The following is a 6,739-nucleotide window of genomic DNA, read 5'->3' as shown; positions in this document are numbered from 1 at the left end:
CCTTTGCCTTGCAATTGCTAACTCTTTTGTGCTTATTAACTCATCTCACATGGACAGCTCTAAACTATTTAATTCAAGTGATCTCTTCTACCTAGGTTTCAAGTCTCCAAATGTTTGGTTTTTCACTCTTCAATTTTCAAAATAATACTCATTTTAGGCCTCTTTTATAACCACCCCTCTCATCAAACACCATTCATATTTTGTTTTATATTTTTAGATTCATTGAATTTTGTAAATGTACATTTTGTAGATAATTAAAAAAAAAAAATTTGAACCCTGTTTTTTGATTTTGTGATCTAAATACTACAGATTCTGAAAAACAATATTTTCCTTCTTTTCTTCATTTCAAATTTTGAATTTTAAATCCTCAGATACAAAATTATATTAAAAACAAAATGATAAAATATAGTAGAATTATATTAAAAAGAAAATGATAAAATTTTATTAAAAAGAAAAATGATAAAATATAGTATTCCATGGTAGGCCCAACAAGTGAAAATCAATTTTAGTTAGGGAGAAAATAACATTGTAAGAGTTTGAACATGAGATTTCTTACACCACTTGCTCTGATACCATCTTAAATCACCAATTGACTCAAACGCTTAAGCTAATCATGAAGGTAAATTTAATTAAAATATGTATTGTAAATTATAGATATTACAAAATAATAATTATAAAAAAAATTCTAAATTTAAAACAAGTTCATAAATTAGTTCATAATAGTTTAGATTCAATCATGGTTTAATGGACAACTATAATTAGTTCTATGGTTTGTAAATATATTCAAAAAAATTTTTTAATAATTATTTAAATTTGAATACAATTCCTGAATTTGCTACCAAATGTTTGTTAAAATCATAAAGTATAACTCTTGTTTTTATTAAATCCCTTATTTCAAACTTCTATTTTTCAGATTGCTCTCCAATCGGTTTGTTTTGACTATCTGTTTTTGATGATTATGCATGTTTTCTGATTCTAGCTAATTTTTTTTTAAAATAAATTTGGAGATTAATGTTGTGGAATAATTTTGGAAGTTAAAAAAAAAAAAAAAAAAAAAAAAAACTTCAACAGAATTCAAAACTAAATTCTAATATTGAGAATTCATTTTTTTTTTATTTTATAATTTAGGCTTTGTTTGATAACCAATTAGTTTTTTGTTTTGTTTTTTTTTAAATTAAGCTTATTTCTTTTCCATTTCTTACCATGATTTGCATCTTTCTACATAGATAGAATTTTTAGTCAAAATTAAAAAAGAAAAAAAAACTTAATTTTGAAAAACACATAACAAAATTTTTAAATATCAAATGGGGCCTTAGAAATCATCAATACATTTAAAACTCACATGGTTAGGGTTACTACTCTTTCATGTATTTTTGTCCCTCTTAATTGTAAGAGTTGTTTTCGGTTTAACTTTGTTATTGTAGCTTTTGAGTAGCCAATGATGAAAATATTCGTCGATATGTCGATACATCCGCAAATCAAAGGGTTCGATATCGATATTAAATATCCACATATATCTTTAATATTTTTTTTTATAAATGTTAATAAAATATAAAAATGTCATCTATTTAATCCAAAACGAATAGAAATACTGATAATAATATCTATAACTTAATTTGAAAGTAAAAACAACTTAATTATTAATCTAAGTAAATTTTCTAAATTTTTTGACTTACTGAAATATTTGTCGATATATTCGTAAAATTGAAATCTTGATATCGACATCGATATTTTAATCCTTATAGATAACTAAAACAGTTGTTTGATATCTTTTTTAGCTATATTCAATTTTCAAATCAAGCAAATTCAATAAATTTGTATTTGAAAGGTTTATTTCTATATCAATATTTAAATTGAATTTGAATCTTATAATAAAGAAAATGAAAAATCTCGTATTTATATTTTTCTAAACCTCACGAATATATGTAAAATATGAAATACAACTCTAAATTTTTATTCAATCTATCATTTTTAAATTTCTGTTTTTGGATCACCATTCACTGTCACATGCGATTATATCAACATAAAATAAAGAACAAAAAAACACAAAGAATGCAGGTTAGATATGCAGACAAATAAAAAAACAAAGCATATGGGACTACACATACATACATATATATAATATATAGATATATATTGTATTATATTTTAGTTGTGCCCATAACCATTAAACCCTGCTGGCTCTCCACGTTGAAAAGAATTTCAACAAATGCTTAATTAATATAATTGCACGTATATCGACGTATCAACTGCCAACCTAATAATATTACAATTATTTCTAAATTTTATATCATAGTCTAGTATTTTTGAAAAACGATTCGATTACGCTTCCTTTGGAAACAATGTGATTTTTAGTATTTGTTTTTTAAAACTAAACATTTCCACTTCTAAATTTATTCATTTGGTTATCTATTTTTTATTAATAAATAAAATAAATAAATTCTAAAAAGTAAAAAAAATTAAGCTTACATCATCCATATTTTTTATAATCATTTGCATATTTCTTAGGTATAATGGTTGAATTTTTAACCAAATTCTAAAAACTACTTTTTGAAAGCTACTTTTTCTAGTTCTCAAAATTTGGTTTTTTTTTTTCTTCTAAACCATTTGTGAAAATTACATAACAAAAGAAGAATTTTGGAGGTGGAATTAGTATTCATAAACTTAATTTTAAAAAACAAAATGGTTGCTAAACAAGCCTTAAAATTTTGTTTTTGTTTCTGAAATTTGGCTAAGAATTCAATTATTTTACTCAAGAAAGATGCAATTATTATAATAAATTGAGAGAAAATAAGATTAATTTTAAAAAATAAAAAACAAAAAACAAAATGGTTACCAAATTAAACTTAATTCTTATTCGATTAAATTAAAAATTTTAATTTAATCAAGTCGTATCTAATAAAAACCAATTAAAAGAAAAATTCAAAAGTCTATTATACATTAAATTATTTACTATAATTATGTCATGAAATATCCACTTGTGCCAATTTCTGACTCCAATACATACCTGCATCAAAACATTAATGCACAAATTAAAGAAAATGAAATTCATCTGCTAAATAATTAATATCAAAATACAACTACTACCTTTACTCTCACATTTTGTTGAATTAAAAAATAACAATAATAATAACAAGAACCAACGTGATTATCTTATAAAAATTCCAAAAACAAATAGATTAGTTGAACTTAGAAATTATATAGGTTAGAGATTGAACGATCAACCTTTAAGATGATAATTGTGATGTCTTATTTGTCGAACTACGTTAGTTGAATTTTAGAGATAAACAACTATCTTTGTAGAATGAACCGACAGAAACTTTTAGGTCTTAAACTTAGGTCTAAGACTATGCTTGAATGTACAAATATATATTTATCTTCCAACAACATAAGGGGAGTGAAGATTCTGTTTAGTCTCGTCCAACTCCAGGCTCAACACTCGTATTTCTGGAGCGAGGATCATCTCTCATCTTATTTTAGTATTGTTACAACGTCCCAACATAGAGAGAGGAGCGTTTTCTTTCATTTGTTGATAGATAGGGTGGATAGTCACGTGACAAGAGAGGTCCTTAGGGATGGTGTATATATATATATAGTCAAGAAGAGCATTGCACAAGGCATCCCATGTGGGGAGGGGGGTCTTGAAAGTGAAACAACATGAACAAATCAACAGCCTCCAAGTTGCATTCTTAATTTGAACACAAATTGCCAAGTGTTGTGCAGCAGTTGGAGCACACAATGAAAAATACTATACAATCACAAGTGCTAGTAATTACAATCATAAGAAAACTCTTACGGGTGTTTTTAACCTTTTTAACTTTTTTTAGTTTCAACATTTTTTTCTTAATTCTATTATTCTTATGGTTGGTGAGCATCAAAATTGGCTAACCAAAAACTAATATGATACTAACCACTTAAACAAGTTTATGCATTTAAATACGCGCAAGATGCGGAAAGATAACAAATTTCGACTACCATATAAATATAGTTTTAAGAGGAGACTAAGGTGTTAAGCTTGCTTCTTTTGGCTTCATTGATCTATAGCTTTTTCTTTTATGGCATGAAAGAAACTACCGTAATGCCAAAGTAATTTCGAGAAGTATTCTTTGACATATTAATTTTTTGATACGTACTCTTTTAGTCTTTGGTTGATCTCTTTTTCCATATAGTATTGAATGATATTTTTTTTGGACTTATCGAAAAGATTTGTTGGACTTTTCTTAGCGTTTTTTTCTAAAAGTATTGGACCAAAAGTTAGAAAGAAAACATAACTTGAGCAATCACAACAAGTTAATGGTATCTTGAACCAAACAAGTGAGGGTAGAGGGAGATTACCTATTAGTAGAATATTAGTATGATTATTAGAAGGGGGTAATTAGTAAATGGTTAGTAATTTTGTTAGGACTTTTAGTTATAAATAGGAGGAGAGAGATTGAGAAGGCTATGAAGAATTGGTTGGATTAGAAACTACTCTCTATATGACTAAATAGTTCAAAATGTTGACCAATCCAACATAGTTCAAAATGTTGATCAATCCAACCCTTTCATAAATTAGATTGGATATGTATCTACCTTTTTAAAATTGGGCCAACCCATTTGAGTTGAATTTGGATCGGCCTATGGGACTAGCGCAAAAGTCCAATCCAATATAACAATATATTTTTTACATATAAATTATTAAAACTAATAAACAAATAATAATACTTTTAAAATAAAAAAAAAAAATCAATTCAACAACTAACTAAAAACAATAAATGAGGAGATTAAATGCAAGAATGGGTGAGAGTTGAAAATGAAAATCATTAAAAAAATCACTCTATTCTTGTCCCACGTGGAAAAAATTGACGAATGAGAAAGGTTGCAAACGGGCTATGGGCTTATGGATAAGAGATTGGGTTGGCCCAAGCTCGGCCCAAACTGTGCTTGAGACCCAAAGGGCTTGACTTCGGGCCGACTTGGCCCAATGATAAGATTTACTACCAAATCATATCTTTCGTTTTGACAAATGCTTCGCCAGTTCCAGTTCTTCGTAGCATTCGATAATGGTATTGCACCCATTATCCCTCATGTCCCCAAACACTCAAGTGCAAGATCAACCTTATTGGGTTTGCATAGACCAAAAACCACCACCTTGGAAATTTTCCTCCCAATAGTTCTTGTCTGGAGTTGTATAAATCAAGTGCAACTACCACAATCCCAGCTTTGTATTTCTTTTCTTTTTATAAGAAACAAAGACTTGTATTCAAAGAAGAAAGAGAGAACAGCCAGCCCCAACCAAGTCAAAGAGCTTGAGGCAAGACAGAACATCCTTGGAGCCAAAATGGAGGACATCTAAGACAAATGACTCATTGAGGCGAAGGTCAAACCTAGAAAGAGCAAGATCGGCAGTGAAAGGACGATATGGAATTTCTTGGTCATCTCTAGCCACTCGAAGGATTTGGAAGATTTGATCAATACAAAGGGTTGCTTCCAGATTTGAACCACTCCTTAAAGGACAACACTAATTCCTTAGTGTACATCCCATCTGCATCTGCTGCTGCTGTCAAGCTTGTAGCAAATCCAAGGGAAAAACATAGGAATATCCATGTTGCCATTACCACTAGTTCCAGCAACAGATGAAACATAATGTAAATTGGGACAAGTTGAGGCAGATACAAGAGCTTCATTGAACATGTCCTTAAATGGAGAAACAACAATCCGACCTTTTGTTGTAGATTCAACTCTAGCAACACGTTGTAGCAAAAGCATGATTAATTACACGGCTTAATCATATCTATCTCTCCAGTGAAATTGAGAAAACCCTACCCTGCAGACAAATAAGTATTTCATATGGGTCTCCTTCATTAAGCTGGCCAGTTGTACAATAAAATCTAAGATGTAACTCTTCTAAAATTCATAATCTAACACACTTCACATCAATCTCAACTTCATTGCAGAAAGAACTCAAACCCTGTTGAAGAATCAAACAGAAAACAATTGCCTCACTGCCAAATTAGCTTCATAAAGCACTTGATAGCATGACCCAAATAAAAAAAGAGAGTGGATAAGGAAGTGAATACAAAATGTATCAAGATGAGAATCTCAATCTTACCATTAAGAGGGGAGAGGGAGATTACTGGAACTAGGTTTCTTAGTCGAATTGGGAAAAACTCGAATCGGTTCAGTTCCGATTTTTTGTGGGTCTGTTGGGTTTAATCCCTTTTCCTTCTCAGTTCTTCAACCTCATGAAAACCCATCTTTTGTTCTGTTCCGGAAAACTAATTGAACTGAAGAGAGAATGAACGAGTGAAATAGCTTTGGACAAAGGGAACGGCAGACGGCTGAACTGAAGAGAGAATGACGGAGGTAGTGGCCGTCACCGTCAACAACGTCACCGTCATATGAAAGCTTATTAGGGAGTTCAAGATTAACCGAATTGCAATTTGATAAATTTGAAATTTTAGAATTAAAATGAATAGAACATGAAGATTATAATTGATTCTTTTTCCTTCTCAAAATTCTTTTATTTTATTCAATTATTAGATGTTGAGCAATGCTGATTGAATTTTACTTTAATTCCACACACAAATTTTGGACTGGTTATGTTATTTTGCATGAAGCATTCCATCAAACAGCATCCCTACTCCACTTGATTTGTTTGGCCATCAACTTATTTTCAATAGATTCTGTTGGTTAAAATTGAGTTTTAAAAGAAAGTTGATTTTTTAGAATCCCACATTAGTTAACTTGGAGAATGCAC

The 6,739-nt window shown here is 29.5% G+C and overlaps 1 long non-coding RNA gene across 1 annotated transcript; it reads right to left on the bottom strand.

Annotated features, from left to right (window-relative positions):
• Positions 1 to 4,799: 4,799 nt before the first annotated feature.
• On the bottom strand, positions 4,800 to 6,424 carry LOC120080110. The gene is made up of 2 exons (XR_005482425.1): positions 6,092 to 6,424; positions 4,800 to 5,950 (listed from the first exon to the last, which is right to left on the bottom strand). It is a non-coding gene; the product is annotated as an uncharacterized LOC120080110 (long non-coding RNA).
• Between the last annotated feature and the right edge of the window lie 315 nt (positions 6,425 to 6,739).

The sequence above is a fragment of the Benincasa hispida genome, chromosome 6 (genome assembly GCF_009727055.1).
Source record: "Benincasa hispida cultivar B227 chromosome 6, ASM972705v1, whole genome shotgun sequence".
NCBI classification, from domain to species: Eukaryota; Viridiplantae; Streptophyta; class Magnoliopsida; order Cucurbitales; family Cucurbitaceae; genus Benincasa; species Benincasa hispida.
Note: the sequence above shows the minus strand (reverse complement) of the source record. Positions and strands in the feature narration are given on the sequence as shown.